Source organism: Cyprinus carpio, unplaced genomic scaffold (assembly GCF_018340385.1).
Source record: "Cyprinus carpio isolate SPL01 unplaced genomic scaffold, ASM1834038v1 S000006483, whole genome shotgun sequence".
Classification (NCBI taxonomy): Eukaryota; Metazoa; Chordata; class Actinopteri; order Cypriniformes; family Cyprinidae; genus Cyprinus; species Cyprinus carpio.
Window position 1 is genome coordinate 140,937 of NW_024879158.1, and position 18,216 is coordinate 159,152.

Consider the following 18,216-nt stretch of genomic DNA (forward strand, 5'->3'; position numbering starts at 1 on the left):
GTACTATCACGTTTTTCCTTGAATGGACTTTTCAGACTATAAAGATAAGAACTAAATGGTTTCTGCTTCACTTCAGTTAACATTTTTCCCCTTAAACACTGAAATGACAATTTCCATGGCTGTCCAAAGCACATGAATATGATGCATACTATTAGCTGTCTGTTGTCAATCATCTAATGATAAAATTTTAACATAAACACCAAATCATTTCACACTGAATACATTTGGCACCGTTATGCAGGGTTAACACCACAAAAGCAGAGCTTTCATAACCCCAGTGCTAGTGCTGCTTCTAAATGACAAGTGTGAAACATGCCTTTACCCAGGATTAAATATGGGGACAGAACAATGATAAGCAGGGTTAAACGCAGTGTGAAAGTTCTATTGTGGTCGGCCGATGGATTGGCAGAAATTAGAAGGGCCTTTCTCCCCTGTAGAAAAGGATCTGACCAAGCACTGAACCTTGAGGCACCCCCAGGATTATGTGATGATGACTCACACACCCTGCTCTCTATAAGACCTTGATGAATCTGCCTGTGAGGTAGACTTTAGCTACCAAAGTACTGTACCTGTGATGACCAAGTCAGAAAGGTGAACAGGAGCAATTACTTCATTTGTGACTAGGTCGCTGCTAATTTTTTGCCATTTCCATGGTAACAGTAACTTAGTGCATTTCTTTTCATTTCTTTTCTTTTTTTCTCTTCAAAATAATAGGTCTGTCAAGATGCATTTTGGCTAAAAACTGTATTTTTAGTTCCAAACCCCTGACTGTTGCCCTCCATATAAAATGCACCCACCCTTCTCATCTCCCTGTGAGAGCTGTGAACTTTCTTCAGTGGGAACTTATTCAGGCAGTGGATCTAGAATGAGCAGGTAATATAATTAAGGAAAGACTCATACATAATTCTTTTTTTTTTTTGCAACTTTCTGTGACCTGGTCATTGTGTTGCTTGCAAACAACCCCCCAAAACACAGAAATCAGCCTTATTTTTGTGTTAATTAGCAGTTTGACTAAAAGCACAAAAGACTAACAGGACTGATAAGAACTGCTTACGGCAATAACAAATAATCATCTATGTTTTACACAGTTATCTCAGACAAGACTAGCATAATGAGCTGCAAATTCTATTAGCCTAAGTACATGAAATGAGCATCTCTAAATGAACCAGGGATATTAGCACATCCCATAGGAAAAATTTATTGCTCAGTGGTTGCTTTTCCTAAGCTCAGGAGACTTAGATGATATTCTCATATATCTCTCCTTTTAGTATCATCAGCATTTCAGATGTTTTCCTAAAATTCCTTACGAGAAATGGAAGTAGACACAAATGAGACATGAGAAATATTTGAGAAAAAAAGAGTCAAAACAGAGAATGTAGAGGAAGAAACAGAATATCTCTTTATTGTCTTGCTGCATTGTCTATCAAGACTCCATTATAGGAATATTTTATTGCTCAGTGGTTACTCTTTCTAACCTCAGGAGACATAGTTGTGATTCTCATGTATTTCTCATTTTAGTCTCAACAGTGTCTCAGATGTTTCTCCTAAAAATCCTCATGATAAATAAAAATACAAAAAACCAATACAAAAAAAAACATTTAAATAAACAAAGGTCGCTGTTGCTTTTTTTTAAGAAACGTGTGAGAAAACATGGGAGATCTCTTATTGTCTTGCTGTAATCTCTTAAGAGACTACATTATAAAAAATGTTTAAGTGCTCACCTTTAATGGGTCAGGACAGTAGGAATAGAGACAGGAAACAATTGGACAGGTGAGAATTGAACAGGAGAAAAGTACCTTTAGCTGGGATTCAAACTCATGCTGTCTGCGGTGCAGTTGTGCTTCACGTCTATGTGCTGCCCACAAAGCTATGGCTCTAATGAAGGTTACTCTACTCTCAGGATACTAAGTGTGATTCTCTAATATGTCTCATTATGCGATATCAGCTTTGTCTTAATATGTCTTCAGTTTTATTTTAGGAGAAACGTTAAACTTTTACTAATGTTATAAATGCTAAAATTATAATTTAAATAGAATTAAACATTTCAGAATATCAAGGGTCACTAGTTTAAATGTTTAAATTTATGTTGAATGTCCAGCACTGTATACACCACATTTTCCAAACAGACTAGAAAGGACTTACAAGTGCAAGATGTTTAGTCTAAGAACTGTACCTTTTTTAAACAAATGTAACACTAGTGTTTTTTGTTTGTTTGTTTGTTTTGCTTGTTTATTAATAAAATTTTGTCTTGTAGAGCCCATTTTTGCATGTATGTAAATAGGTTATGGTTTCCTCTGTTCCTCTGTTAAAATTATTATGCAATAATAAAAACGCTGTCTACATAAAACAACTTCAATATTTCTCCTTTGTCTTTGATTGAAATGGTGTGGATAAATGACATTGAAGCTAACCAGAGAGAAAAATAAATAAATAAAAAGAGATATCTTTACCATTTCAAATATTTCTCCTAGACAGAACTGAGGTTACCTTGAGATTGAATGGAAACTTTTGCTTGAGTCTCCTGCTTCTCAAACTTGTCTCCTGAGACAAAAAACTATCTCTCAATGGTCTTCTTTAAAGCTTTAAAATAGATTTCAACAACAACTTTACACACTGTGCTCAGATTTTTCTCCTTAACTGAGAGACTCGAGAGCTCTCACATTTGTCTCCTCTAAATTTCAGAAGTGATCTCAAGACCTTTACAAAGTGTGCACCAAGTCAAATGTATGAGCTCAAACATTTCTTCCATATAATATGTATTAATAATCAAATTAGTCAAATAATCAAGTCATAAGCCATTTCATGGTGCCTTCCAGCAAAAGAAAGCTCCAGGGTTACATTTTCTGTGCAGATCAGTTTTGATTAAGGCATCCGGTACATTACTTCATTTCCAACAACAAATTATGTGCCTAAGTATTGTCCTATAAAAATGGTAACATCCTTATTTCTGCATAATTATACTCTCAATATAGCCTTTAACTCTGAATTTATGATTTCCCCATTTATTTAGTGCGTGCCTTTCAGAAGTACTTGACGGTTATTGTTCTGCATGATAAGAAGTGGATAACTAAACCCCCTTAACTGTGGTAAAATCACAGCATGGCTTCGTATTTTCTGCTTTAAAAGGACCCAACAGCAATATGCTAAAAAGCACACCAATGTTCCATAAATATATGAATAATAATGAGATAGAATAAGCTAATTTTCTAGTAATATATGTCTTTGCTTTTTAATGAAAGGTCCGATCACACCAAGGAAGAAAACTTTTACAAAAACTATATAACGATAGTTTTTAACAATCATCCACAACACCACAACTATGGTGAACACAATAGCAGGAGAATCGATATTGAAGCGCTCAAGTATTTAAAGCAAGCAGACAAGCATACATGCAGCATAGCTTATATTAAACAATGTTATGTAGTCAGGTATCATGTGTAATCTTTATGTTATCTTTATAGTCTTGGTAACGAACTAGCTTAAACTAAATGCAATTGAAGTTTGCCAGGCAGTAACAACTTCAGTAACGGCATTTGTTTTATCTGTAACCACTTTGAACGTGGCTAATTCAATCAGAATTTAAGAAATGACCATTTATTCCATAATTGATCAAATGAATCCAGTTATACTGTGCAAAGAAGTGAAATAGGATTTTATACTAAAGCATTTTATGATAATGAAGAAGTTTAAGAGGGGTCTGTGATTGCTGGTCTGAAGATTTTTATTTTTATTTTTTTAACAGCTGCCTTCCATAATCCTAAAACAGGTTCAGTCAGGTTTAGACCAGCTTCTGTGCATCTCTGCAAATCTATGATAAACACATTGTTACAATTGTTTGTGAATTGTTGGTTGGTTTTCTCTCTATCTGTGTATGTGTTTTAAGAAAATTTTTACATTGAATTTCCTGATCTAGATGTGAAATAAATGTTTCCTGCTACAGTGTTAGTATTTCTCAAGACAGCACACAGGATTAAATTGGGTTTAGGGACCAAATATCACTTCAGTAACCAGTTGGTTATTAGCATGCATACTACTAGCATAATTGCTGTTTTATTAATACTTATAAAGCATATTGATGCCTTGTTCTGCATTACAATATTTTAGATCCCTTTAATCATATCCCATACCTAAACTTCTTAACAATTAGCTTACTAACTATTAATAAGGAGCAAATTATTAATTTATTGGAGGTGAAAGTCGTAGTTATTATTTAGTTAATGCGAGAACTGTCCCCCAAACTAAAGTGTCACCATAAAATAATTTTTGAAAGAAAAATGTTACCAGCTATCAAATATAGTAATGTCTGTTTTTTGATTTATGGTCATTATATGCTTTTACCCCCTCACTGAGAGCTTCTCCAATGGCAGTCTGGCATGAAACAAAAGAACAAAAAATTGCAGCAGAACTTGATAGGCAGTTATTGGCATGCAGTTTCATTGTACAGAAATAACAGCAGCTTTGGCATTTTGATATCATCTCTTTTTAAGATTCAAAGGAATACAGTTAAGATGAGAGCTACATGGTGGGGTAAATGGTGGCAAAATTTTTTTAAGGCTTGACTTGATTGGACTATCATAGCGCCAAGAGAACAGATGACAGATGAACTGCTATATAAAAAGTAAAAATAAGTAAAGATACAATTGTTTTGTGGAAGTTGCATTAAAATTCACTGCTATAATGGCAAAGTAAATATTAAACAGATCTGATCCAGATTTAGACATCATGAGCTATTATTACACTGGTACATGACCACAATTCATATTATGATCGAAAAATTCAAGTTATGAGTTTGAGTATTGACAGAATCTAGAAATTATGCATGAACTGTCCCTGAACCTAAGATAAATAGACCCTGCTTTAAAGAGAGCAAGCAGAAATATAACTCGTAGGTTATGTGAGATTGAACATCCAGACATTACCTCTAAACTGTAAATATTGCTTCTTGAATTATTACTCTAAATTTCAAGGACTCTACATGACACACATGGCTTGGTTCTCAGGTTCTACTTTATTTGGCTAGAAATACATGCAGATACTGTACCAACCAACACAAAGACAGCAAACAACCACATTTCAGAACCAAGTAAAGATACATTTTTACATATAAAACATACACTGATAAAAGACCACGCTAATCAGACTGGTTTTTAAATAATCTATATTATGTAGCAAGTAAAGTATTGAGTGGTGGTTCAATCGAGGCCATACATGTATTTGTACAAATACTTCTGAAAATGATTGTATTTAGTTATTTTAAACAATCGAGCATAACAGTTTTGTAAATATCCACTCATTTTCTTCATGGAAAAATGATTTTTAACAAATACCATCTAGAGCGTACCATATGAAAATGTTACAATTTTAATGTAAATAACTACACTACCCATAATCCAGAGTAAACCCTTCACCAATCAGAGAAGGCTGTTACCATGACAACATAGATTTGCAATTAAAAATTTCCAGCATACAGAGCCATTCTCACAAAGCATTTTGCAAATGGCGTTGATTCTCCTGACACGTATGCTTAAATGATTGTATCTAAATATCCCCCCAAGCCCCCCAAAAAAAGTTTCTATACCTGTAATCAATAACTAAGTCAGTAGTTCTTTTACTGAACCATTGCTGCTGTCATTCTCAATGCTTTAAGGGATGAGTAGTTAATTCACTCATTAAGCAAATCTCAAATCAAAATAATTTTTTGCTGTATCATAAACACATTATACATACAAAGTATGAAAATGGCACATTTCACAGGAAAAAAAAAACAACAACACTAAAATATAACAGCTGTCAAGCGATATTCACCTGCAGAACAATGCCCATAAGCAGCATCATCAGTTCACTTTAATCATCTGTAATATGGGTGACATTAAAACCACTCAGCTCAGCTCCCTTTCTACATTCGGTCAGTTGGGGATTGATGTCTGTCTCATCTGCGCTCTTCCTTGAGGGGTGTAGGTGGATTTCCAGCGAAAGGAGAGCGATCCTTTTGGAAATATTTGACAGTGTTGTTCTTTACACTGATGACGAAGCAGAGCGTGTTGATCATGCTGTTGCTCATGGCGATGCACTCGATAATGTAGAAAGCCACCAGGGAGTTCCTCTCCGGGGAGATGAATGTGGGGTGGAAATCGCAGCGCCAGGATGGATGTAGCCATAGTATGGAGCCCAGCAGAGGGGATATGCGCTGTGAGAATGCCTATCAGCACCATGACAGTTTTCCTCCGGCAGCGGCAGGCGTTTCTGCGGATCTGCTCCGTTTGGAAACCTGGCACACTCTTGAACCAGAGCTCTCTGGAGATGCACAGATAGCACAGGGCCATGGTGAGCACTGGGCCCACAAACTCCACGGCAAAGATAAACAGGAAATATGAGCGATAGGTACAGCTGCTGGTCCACCGTCCAGATCTGGGCACAGAAGGTCTTGCTGCGGTTGGCTCCATTGGGGACTTTGGTTCTTGGACGCTAAAGTACATAGAGGGAATAGAAATGAGCACTGGGACAATCCACACCCCCAGTTATGAGACAGTATGCTGTCTGGTGCTTCATTCCTGGGCCTCAAAAGGGAGGAACAATGGCCATATACCTAAACACAACAATGACAATTAGTGGGATTCCATTCAATTTCCTTTCTCTATGGGGCAAATTCACTAAACCCCTGCATTTTAAACACTTACAATCCTGTTGAACCAGGTACTGTTTAACAGTCTGCAATGGTTTAGTGCTGTACCATCTTACATTTACATTCAGTCATAGTCACTGTTTTCAGCACAGTCATGATATGTGAGTTTAGATGTCAGTGGTATATGCCAAGTAGTGGTGGTGGACAGTAATGGAATATTTTTACTAGTATTTTTTCAAGTTTCTGTACTTTATCTACTATTTCTACTTTATATATATATATATATTTTTTTGGGGGAAATTTGTACTTTTACTTTTTACTTCATTACATCACAAAGCATAATATCATATTTTTTTACTCCAATACATTTCATAACACAAAGTTGATCCTAGTTATTTTGAACTTAAAAATAACCACCCACTCTGAAGATGCATTCATGAGCTGATTCTTTCCCCCTTTAACTCACATTAAAAAAAAAAAACAACCTTATGTAACTTTTTGTTTAGGTTACATTATGTAACTCTCATTTCTAAAGAGGGGGAACAAAGATGTTTTGTCAACATAAACGTTAGAGGGGTCTCACTTAGGGAGCCCCAATCACCTTGACCATTACATAAAATGGCCAATGACTGGCTCAACTCTGATATTTTAGAATTTCTCTAAGTATTAGGTGTCACCCAGTTCAGACTCTGCAGATATCTGCTAGAGGCGTGATGTCTGTCACGAATGCCAGGGGAAGAGGCCAAACTCCAATTGGAATGAGCTCTCATCTTCAAAGGGGGGTGGAGTGGTGGGAAATTTTGGGTATCCTCAGGGGTCTTCTCGCTGAGAAGAACACCAATCAATAACTCCACTTCAGAGCAAAAGCCTGCCTAGTAGAGGGGACTCTAGCCTGAGTGATAGTATATATCACAACCTGTGGCAAGCCAGGAAAATCTGCTGCAAACCATCCAGAAACCAAACATGCAGGTTTTCAGAATGGGAGTTACACAGGTGCCAGATGGTGCCCCTGCCCCTGAGAAAAAAGGTCTTTCCTCAGGGGAATTCTCCAGGAAGGCTGTCCACGAGAAAGCATGAGGTTGGTCTGTGTCTCTGCAAGGGAGACTCACTGGGGAATGGCATACTTGTGCAGCAGCCCCAGGGCCAGTTGTGTGCCAGCAGATCCATGCTGAGGGGGGTCCTCAGTCAGGAAATAGAATAACTGGCAATGGGAGGATTCCTGGGAAGCAAGCGGATCGACCTGTGCTTCCCGAATCAACTGTAAATTACCTGAACCACCTGGGGATGGAGTCTCCATTTTTTCCCAGGAGATTAAGCTACCTGGAGAGTGCATTGGCTGCATGGTTGAGCTCCCCCAAAACATGAATGTGCACGCAGCGATTTGAACTGCATCGGACTCCAAAGGAGGAGTTTGTGGGCGAGAATTGTGACATCACGGCGAGGCGTATTCCCCCCTTGATGGTTGATGTTACTTAACTGTTCGCCAGTGTTGTTTGTCGGACAAGCACATGCTTCCCTTGTAGCAGTAGTCGAATACAGCAAATTGCAATTAAGTATGACCAGCAATTTGAGGCAATTAAATATGCCACTGAAGGGCATTAAGTTGCCCAGCCCGTCCTGGAGGCATCTGTTATAACAACAATATGCCTCGACACTTGCTCCAAGGAGCACCCCCTGCCCGAAGAAAAAAGCAAAGGCCTGTCCAGGGCTGAAAAAAGACAATGACAAATTGATGAAACAATCACCAGATGCATGCCACGGTGCCATGCCCATCTCGGGACTCAGCTGTGCAGCCAGTGATGAAGCAGTCTCATATGTAGGAATCCAAGTGGTGTTACCACAGCTGCAGATGCCATATTCCCCGGAAGCCTCTGAAATTGTTTTAGAGGAATCACTATTTTTCCCCTGAAAGAACTCAGCACTGACTGGGCTTGCAGCTTGCTTGTGAGATGTGCCATCCTTATTGACAGAGCCCAACTCAATACCAAGAAAGAGATGCTCTGCACGAAGGGAAGAGCTTGTTCTTTTCCCAGTTAACCCCGGAGCCCAGCTGACACGAGAAATGCTGGAAGCACCTGATCCTGTGCTCCGCATACAAAGCAAGATCTCAAAGGAGCTAATATAAGAAGCCCAGTTGAGGAGACTCGGATACTCTTCTCCCGGTAATGGAGACAGAGGCACCCTCCCACAACTTTTGTGAATATGTGGGGAGGCAAGAGGCGTGCGAGAGGGACAGCAGTGATTGACAGAGCCTGACCATCTCAAACCCGGAGAAAATGGTCTGTGTCAAAGCAGGTATCAGGACATGCATGCATGTCCCTTCCAGGTCCAGTGCTGCAAACCCAATTCTGCTGTTGAACTCAAGAAAAAATGTAGCTACTGCATCAGCGTCTTGAGTGGGAAACCTGTGAAAACTGATTCAAGATCCAGGATTGGTCATAGCCCACCACTTTTCTTGGGCTTACGATGAAGTAAAGTCTGTAAACCCCACACTCCATCTCGACTGGAGGGACAGGCTTTATTGCATCCTTTGCCAGGAGGACTGCAATCTCCTCATTACATGGCAGGGGGGAATCTCTGAAAGCTTAGCTCCAGAGAGACGATCTCTGACATACCCTGTGTTGTGCAGCAGGGGGGAGGAAAGAGTGCTCAACGTTGGTAAGCATAGCTTCATAAAATTAAAGGCAGAGAAGGAGCTCTTACCTGGTTCCCCCGAATCCCAAGGTAGAAATGGCAAGGAAAGCATGAAGGAAGCAAAGCATTCTGCATCCGCATACTCTTGGCCTGTGGTGAAGAAAAGCATCGTAACTGACAGGGAGGAAAGCAAACTTTGTTGGTGTCCTGCATCTCAGCTAGGTTCAGCCATATAGATGGTGCTCCTGGATCTCACCATTGTAGACATCACCTGCCCAAGAGACCACGCCGCGTGACCTGGGAGAGCCACAGATGATTACTCCAAGTGGTGGATGTTATTTTAGTGAGCTAGTACACCACAACCACACGCTTCACTTGGGGAATGTCCACATACCCCTTGGCTGCCCCGCCATCAATGGTGGTGAGGAGGAAAGAGCTCAAACTTGACCGGGTGCTGTAAGGTGCCTTTCACATTTTAGTGAGCTCTTCATTAACTTCCGTTGCCCAGATATCAATCATCCAGCCTTGAGTGCTCTCGGGGATGGAGGTGTGCTATTGTCGGGGCTTGCTCAGCAGAATCTTCTTAGCATCACATGACAAAGTTCCTCCTTCTGATGCTACTGATGGGACATCTTATGCTCATCTGTAGCCTCTGAATGAGACACTGGGTCTGCCGCTGGAAATACCGCCACCTTCACCCAGGGGCACAAACAGTTTCTGTAAATCATCTGCTCCACTCCACCTCACCATTAACTCACCCTCACCTTGTTTCACCTCATTATCCACCACTATTAATTAATAAATAAACTTAACTGCTGAATTTAACTTATCTGTCTTGTCCTCCTATTTGGTGACACTGTACTATATAAATATAAAAAATACAGAGCCTACACTTAGAATTACTTGAATTTTTGATTATTCTAAATGTGTTTTAATTGACTACACTGTAGTTTATACGCATATTTTCTGTGTATGTTTTTTTTTTATATATCGATAATGTCAGATCGCACATCATAAAAAACAACACTTTCCATATTATCGCAGACAATATACTGTATATCGCACACCCCATCCTAGACTCTTGAGTTGAAAATGAATCATCTAAGTGACAGTAAGCACTTGTTTGCACATGAGCAAAGGTGGTTTTAAGGAGACTAACTTGCAAGCACTCAGACCATGGATTCATCAAACCTTGCCTTGCAGTCGGTGTTCTTCCGACTTTATTTTTGTGGTAGCACAAATATGCTTTGGGGAAATGTATCAGAGCATATAAGTTTACATTTTAATTCTGGAAATGTAATGGAATACCCTTCTTGAAGGTTGACAGAAATATAAAAACTCTCAAGTAAAAATATATATATTCTCCCCAAAAATACTTAAGTACTGTGACTAAGTATTATTCATTTTTTAAATTACACCACTGATTATTTGCAGATCAACACATTAAATGTCTGCACTCATTAGTATACCAAATGACTAGTCTGACTAGTACTAGCTAAAAATACAATAATACACATGGTTCATTGATCAGCACTTTTTACCTTTAATGCTTAAGTATGTTAAAATCAAGTACTTTTTGTACTTTTACTCTAAGTAAAATGGAAAGAGTAATTTTTACTGGAAAAACATTTTTATTATGGTATCTGTACTTTACTCAGTTAATGTTAAATGGTAATGTTGTTTCACCAATGCATATACAGTAAAGGGTGGAGTATCGTCTGCAAAATACGCCAACTTCAGGCACGATATACTGTATATTTTTGTGCTGCACGGTGACAGTGTTTATGAGTCTTGTGTGAACCAGAAGTTCCCTAACACTTCAACACATTTCTTCTGTTGCATTGCCAGCACTGAAGTTTCCCTCAGGAAATGCTAATCTAGTTCAATGTGTTCCGTTTGTCTTATTTAAAAGATTTCTCAATCAATAGATCAGAAGCTTATGCATCTGTGTAAGTCATCCATAATTGAATTTTGCTTAATTATGGACTGTCATTAGAGTCAAGTCGAACGGCGAGGCAGATTTAATTATAAGTGGTTATACGCTTATCAAATTATCAGAATTAAAAAAGACATAATGTGATAATGTTCAAACAAACTCATCCTGTCAAAATGGAACTGTTAAAAATGACTTTTGAAGTTTCCCCAGACACTTCATCTTCATAAGTTGTTTGGCTTTAAAAAATAAAATGCTTCTGACATCTAGCTGCCATAGAAATAGTACAGAATTCATAATGTACTCTTTATTCTCTTATTTTAGCAAAACAAGTTCTCTGGTACAGGACAAAATTAATCATTAATAGTGTCAATATTTCAACATTTTTATTCCATTTCAGTTGCTTGAGGTTAACATAAGTGTTGTTTCCTCCACATATTTTTATTCTCTTCATAGGGAAAGATGACAGAAAGCCCACACAGACAGCATTTTTTAAATAGCTTCCCTGAGTGCCTGAAGAGTATCCCAATCACATTGCTTAAAGAAATATTCCAAGTAGTCCTCCATATGTCACCATTAGCACTGTCTCTACATTCTGACATGGGTCTGGGAGATTTTTATTAAATAAAAACATAGTTCAGACTCAAAATTCTGAATGGATGCAGGATGTGCTCCTAAGCTATTAAACACACAGCTGCATTCATATGATTTGAAAAGTTTGGTCATACTTTTCTATGCAGCCTCTATTTAATGTTTTATAAAGGTATTCTTAAGACGCTGTAATAGATGCATAATTCTTTGCTAAATACTTAGTAGAAAAAACACATAGTAGGTATTAATATGAAGGATCTAATTAAATATTTGTGGTTATAACTTCTAAGAGTATGAAGATTTTTAAACCATTTTTAACTATGTGCATTATGTTTCTCCATATCTTGACATTAGATCTGGCATGTAGTTTACTAGCTAGACCTTTACATATGAGTGGTTAGGAGTGTTTCTTCATACCTGTGAAGTAAATGCGGAGCTCACTGGTAACCATTTTACATGCAAAACAGCTTGAAAATGGTTTTGTGATGTATTAAAATTAGAAATGATACCTACAAATGTGTCATAAACCCATTGATGATATCTTTAAGCATGTTTTGTTAAGAAGACTTAACTCAGGTTACATTTGCCCCAAAGCAAAGACCATTAATAAATATTATTACTACATTATAAAGCCTGCTTACAAGAAGATTTGCATAGGGCTGTGGACATTTCATGATGCAGTAGAGTAATGTGCAGATTCCTGATCAACACTCAATATTTAAGGCTTATAATGCATTTTGCCTATATTATAATGCCGTAAGAATACCCATTTATTTCATTACAAATAAAAGGCTTCTATAGAAACTGTAAATCCAAAAAAGCTAATCTAGTATTTTAATTTAACTCATTATTTACTCACTTTTGCGTCGCTCCAAACCTGTATGCTGTTATTGTTCCAACCTTTGACATCAAGCCTGGAATGGTGCATTTTAATGAATGCAGATGTGAATGAGATTTCAGACTTTGGCAAAAGGGAAGATTGTGAGCGAATAAAAGCATACATTTTGGTTTCCTTTTTTTATGACAGTCGCAAAACCATTGTATAGCATCAGAAGACAGCATAAATACTCACGAAATAAACACTATACAAAGTTTTTAAACTATTTTATGTGCTGCTCTTTGCGAAGTATTACACCATGGAAAAGAGCTGTATAATGATGCTCCTTAAAATTATCCTTTTATGAGCAAAAACTCACAAAAAATGGTTCACATGGTTTTTAGAAAAAAAAAGCAAAACAATGGTGAATAATTATATTTTGGGGGATGTTCCATCGCTCGATTAACTGTAAAAAGCTTTCAGCTAGCCACGACTTATCAGTATTTTAGGCTGAATATAGCCTTTATATTTGTTTTTAAGTACAGCTGTATATTTCCTAGTGAAGAGGTTCACTTGATTTGATGCCAATGAAGGATAATGCACAGTGGATTATTAAATCCTACTCAATTACTGGAAAGCTTTTGTTGAAGAGTAGGAAATTTTTTTTCACAATCATCTATTTGAGCAGTATGTTGTCAAGTGCTTTGTTCAGGAAGCTCAATTCATAATGCATGAATCTGAAAGTCAACAATATTTTGCCCGCTGAATAAGCGACCCAACCCCGGGCTTTCCTTTTCCTTTCAACTGTCTAGCGGGACTGAGGTACGATATCTAAATCACACCAACCTGTCAACGGCGATGGCCAGTAAGGCATTGGTAGACACATAGAGAGAGACAGTCCTGAGGTAGTTGACAGAGGCACACAACACTTTCCCATGATCCCAGGAGAGCTGCTTGACCACGTAATAATCCATCAAGAAAGGGCAGCAGACCACAGCCACTATGAAGTCGGAGATGGCCAGGTTGGCGATCAGCAGGTTGGTGAGGTTCCTGAGTTTTTTATATCGGGCCAGAGTGGCTATGAAGAGGAAGTTGCCGAAGCCGCACACCAGAATGATGCAGACGAGCACGGCTCCGATGACGATGGTGGCCACAAAGTAGGCCAGTCCTTGCGTGGTGTCCGGCATCTCCTCTGCAGGAACACCATAGTCCATGTCGTAGAAGTCTGTGTAAGTGTCGTGAACGTCCAGAACGGGCACCTGACTATGAGGGTTTACGAAGACGGCTGCCAAGTGAGTGATGTTTGCGTCCTCCATGACAGAGAATTCGAGAGAAGCCTGTGAGCGCTGCTGATTTCTGATGGGTTTCAAAAGGGGTCGCAAAGTTCACTAGTCTTTTTCTAGCAGTCAGTGGTCATGACCCAGGAATGTTCTTGTCTTCTGAAATGGTTTCAGATTGTATTTCCAGTAGAAGAAAGCAGGAGACAAGCCACATATGAAACACAAAACATAAACACTGACATTATTTCATGATAACTGAAAAATATTGTGGCAAATAATATTATCTCTATCTGAGTTGAAAGATCAGTTCAATCAAAAATGAAACGTGTCTCTAAAAAAGAAGTCTTATTCAAAAGTTAATCTGTTCACAAAAGCCTTTAAAAGAACTCATCAACTAATGTAATAAGTATAATTTCTGTTTTTCACATTAAGCTATCGCATGGCTTCAGAAGACTTGCAATAGCTTTTATAGAACTCTTATGATGCCTTAGTTTTTTTTTTTTGAAAGCCTCACTTCCACCTCACTATAACTGTACGCGGAAAAAGGCAACCAGACTATTCTTCACAGCCTTACTCTGTTCGAAGAAAAGAAAGTCAAAAAGCTTGGAACGCATGAGGGTGGATGAATAATCATAGATTCAAGAAAATAATAAATAAATAAGGCTACAAAGCAGTAATAAAATGATACATCTTTTGCAAACAAAAAATGTCTGGATTGTAAAATATGTAATTTTGATAATGTCTTTCTCTCTTTAAACAGATTTCAAGGTCTTCTCATAAGAGACTTTGACTATATTCTGGTACATTCAAGATTAAAAAGTGTGATGCTTATTTCATAGCAGAAATAAATATACCTATACATTATTAAGCATTTCGTCGTCCTGGCACCACCACAATATGCACATCCTATAAACATCTCTGCTTTCACTTTATATGAAAACATGCATGAACAATGCATTAAAAAGGCATCCATACCGCCTTTATGATACATAATGTAATGTTTTATATATATTTTCAAAAAATACCCTAATCATGGTCTAAATGATAAGTATGGATACATGATATATGAATTTTGTCATGATGCACCATATGCTTTAATGGTATAAATCAGAAGAGGTATCATGATGCATGAAATGCTCTTTTCAATTTTAGTTTTCTTTGAAATTAAAAGGAATAAATACCCTGAGTCTGACTGCTGCCCCTTCACTTAATTAGATTAGAGCGGGTTTATGCTGCAAGCTGTTCAAGTAAACAAAAATAGCACAAATAGACATCAGTAATTAAATATTACACAGTTCGAGCTGTAACAGTTACAACTAAACATTTAGCACTTTATCCAACATGATGTTGAATATAAATATGACCTCTGTGCCGAACGACTTAGTTTGTGGATCAAACTTACCGACTTTCAGAAGTTGAGAGAGACGCTTGTCATTGTCACCGGTGTGTGATAAGTTTCATCAGTCTCATCTGTGTATCTCACATGCAGATGTGTGCAGCGCGCGAGTCCTTTCCTTTCACACACATCAGCATTCTCTCTCCTCTTGTGGCAAAATGCGAAAGCCAGATCATTGACGTCTTCAGTCCCGAGCGCGGATTCCTCCCGGCTGTTCGTTGTGCAGGTGTGACGCGTCTTCACTAAATTACAGTGTCGCGCAAATCCAAGAGCCTCTGCATATGGCAAATTACATCAGCTGCATGCAGTACTTCATTTAAAAGCTCAGTTTGTAAGTAGTTTGCTCGTCCTCTGCCGTCTGACCTTCTGAGAAAAAAAAAAAAAAAAACTAAAAGTGGTCTTTGAAACAGCAAGATGGCAAATCTCCACCTTTTTATTAGTTCTCTGCTGTGAACCTAAACAATGCAACCTTACTATTCAACATTTTTATAATATTATTTACATTTTTGAACAAATAAAGGCTGTTATAAATCAATCAGTTCTTCTGAGACTAAACAGTGAACATTCCCCAGATAGCAAAATACAGCTGGGCCAGTTCTGGTTAGATTCTCGCCTGCCGGAGATTCTACCACTGCCCGACTGCCTGCGTCGACTCGGGCCGGATGCCTGTGGGACTCACCGCCGGATTCCGCCCGAAATAAGTCAGGGCGCAGCCTGGTCTGGCTGCAGACTCAGTACCCTGCACTCTCAGACTTGCACTCTCAGACACTTGCGCTTCCAGTAGTGACATCACTAACAGTCTTTTTTTTTTTTTTTTTCTTTGTTCTATTTGTTGATTATTTTTTTGTTTGAATCTCTCTCAACATTTTTGACAACAGTAGCCAGGTGTGTGGAAGACAGACAAGAAAAGAAACTAAATTACTGGTCACTTGCAATTGCTACTTGCACTCTCCTCACCATACTCCGCCATGTCACTTGTAACGACACAAATCAAGGCAGTTGTGCCAGCTGGAGACAAGACGCTGTGGTGATTAAACGATTAAAACTAATTTAGTAGCACCAGAACGCATAGCGCCCTGCAAGAAAAAAGACAAGACCCCGCGAACTGCGGGCCACAGAACAGCAGAATATGAATGCCATGCACTCTCGTTAAGTGTTTAATTCCTCCCCGTGAGAAAAAAAAAAACCAAACACTTAATATGGCTTAATGTATTAAGATAGGCCTACATAAAGTGAAATTTAAAAGATCAAATTCAATATATAGTTATTATTTAATTTACTACAAGGCAAGCAGTTGGCCATAAACACAATGCGCAAACTTTCACTTGTCCTCCAATACAGCAAAACGCTTAATGTGGCATAATAATGGACTAGGCTAAAAAGACAATTCAGGAGCCTATATGTCTTTCTGTTGACTTAAAGTATATACAGACCAACAAATATGCATTACAAAATGCATTATGATATTAAAAAGCATCAATGCTTTATGTGTTAACGTTAAAACATTTTCCCTCCCGTGAGAAAAATCATTGTTATAAATAAAACACGTAATGTAGCTTAATGGACAAAGACAATGATATAAAAGAGCTGTAGACAGCTATTCTATATGTAAAAAACGCTTAACGCAAAACTTTGCGTATTGCATTTATTTTGTGGTCACCTGCTTGCCTGTACATATTAGTTATTTTGTTTTTTTCACTTTTAGGATAATGAAGAGGAGCATATTGATTTTGGTCTTTATCATCTTAGTCTATTATTATGCCACATTATGCCGTGTTTTGCACATGTTTTATAAATTATTCATTATATTAATAAACTATAATGAATTTGATATTTTAATAGCATCTTAATATATTAAGCCATATTATGTTTTCTACGGGAGGAAAACCGCTTTTAATGAGAGACTTCGCTACTGCATCTATATTCCCATGTATTGTGGCCGTGGATCTGGCGGGTCTTGTCTTTTTCTTGCAGGACCCTAAAAATGCTACGGTAATTAAATTATTTTTTAACTACTAATCACCACAGCCAGCCTTTGTCTCCATTGGCAACACACATGATTTGTGTCGACTGCAAGTGACGCTCGCGAGGTAGCTGGAAAAGTAAGTGGCGACAAGCCGGATTTTGTAATTTAGTTTATTTTTTTCTTTTGTCTCTACCACCTGGCTGCTAAGCTGTAAAATGCTGAGAGATTCAAAACAAAAAATACTACCTTAAATAGAACAGCATATAAATAAAGACTGCAAGTGATGTCACTAGCGGAAGCGGAAGTGTCTGAGAGTGCAAGTCTGAGAGTGCAAGTGCAAGTCTGCAGCCAGACCCTCTTGGTCAGGGCAGATGCTGCGGCCGTCAGCGAGCCGACACTGCCGCATCCGAGCCGGAATCGGCCCGACACCAAAGAGCACAGCAGCACGGACGCGGGTCCGGCTCTTACTTTAACATTATCTAATTTACTGATCACTAATCTTTCTCATTTAAAATTCACACGCAGCCAAAATGTTTACTTTCATTGTATTTATAAATATGTAAACATCTCCTTATGATGAATGCATGTTTTCAAGTTAAGAACTCACTAAGTTGGCATGAGAAAAAATTATTTACACAATTTATTTACAAAACTATGCAATTACAGAGAGAGAGAGAGAGAGAAAAGTTATACAGAAAGTATATATAAAACATAACATTTAGCCAAACTACCCTTGCATTGAAGCTATTTATTTTTAAGTATAAACAAAAACACTCAGGTGACACTTAACAATATTTCATTTGTTAATGTTACCTACCCAACATGAACTAACATTACAAATACCTAACATTAACTTTAGTTAACTGTAGTTAATATATTAACCTAGTTACTTTCTAACATTTACTAATACATTATGAAGAACAAAAGTTGTGCCGGTTGACATTATTTACCTTTGCTAACAAAGAACAGTTGTTGTT

General features: G+C 38.0%; 1 pseudogene; it reads right to left on the reverse strand.

The window, feature by feature from the left end:
• Positions 1-5,687: 5,687 nt before the first annotated feature.
• On the reverse strand, positions 5,688-14,045 carry LOC122143696 (annotated as a pseudogene).
• Positions 14,046-18,216: the final 4,171 nt, after the last annotated feature.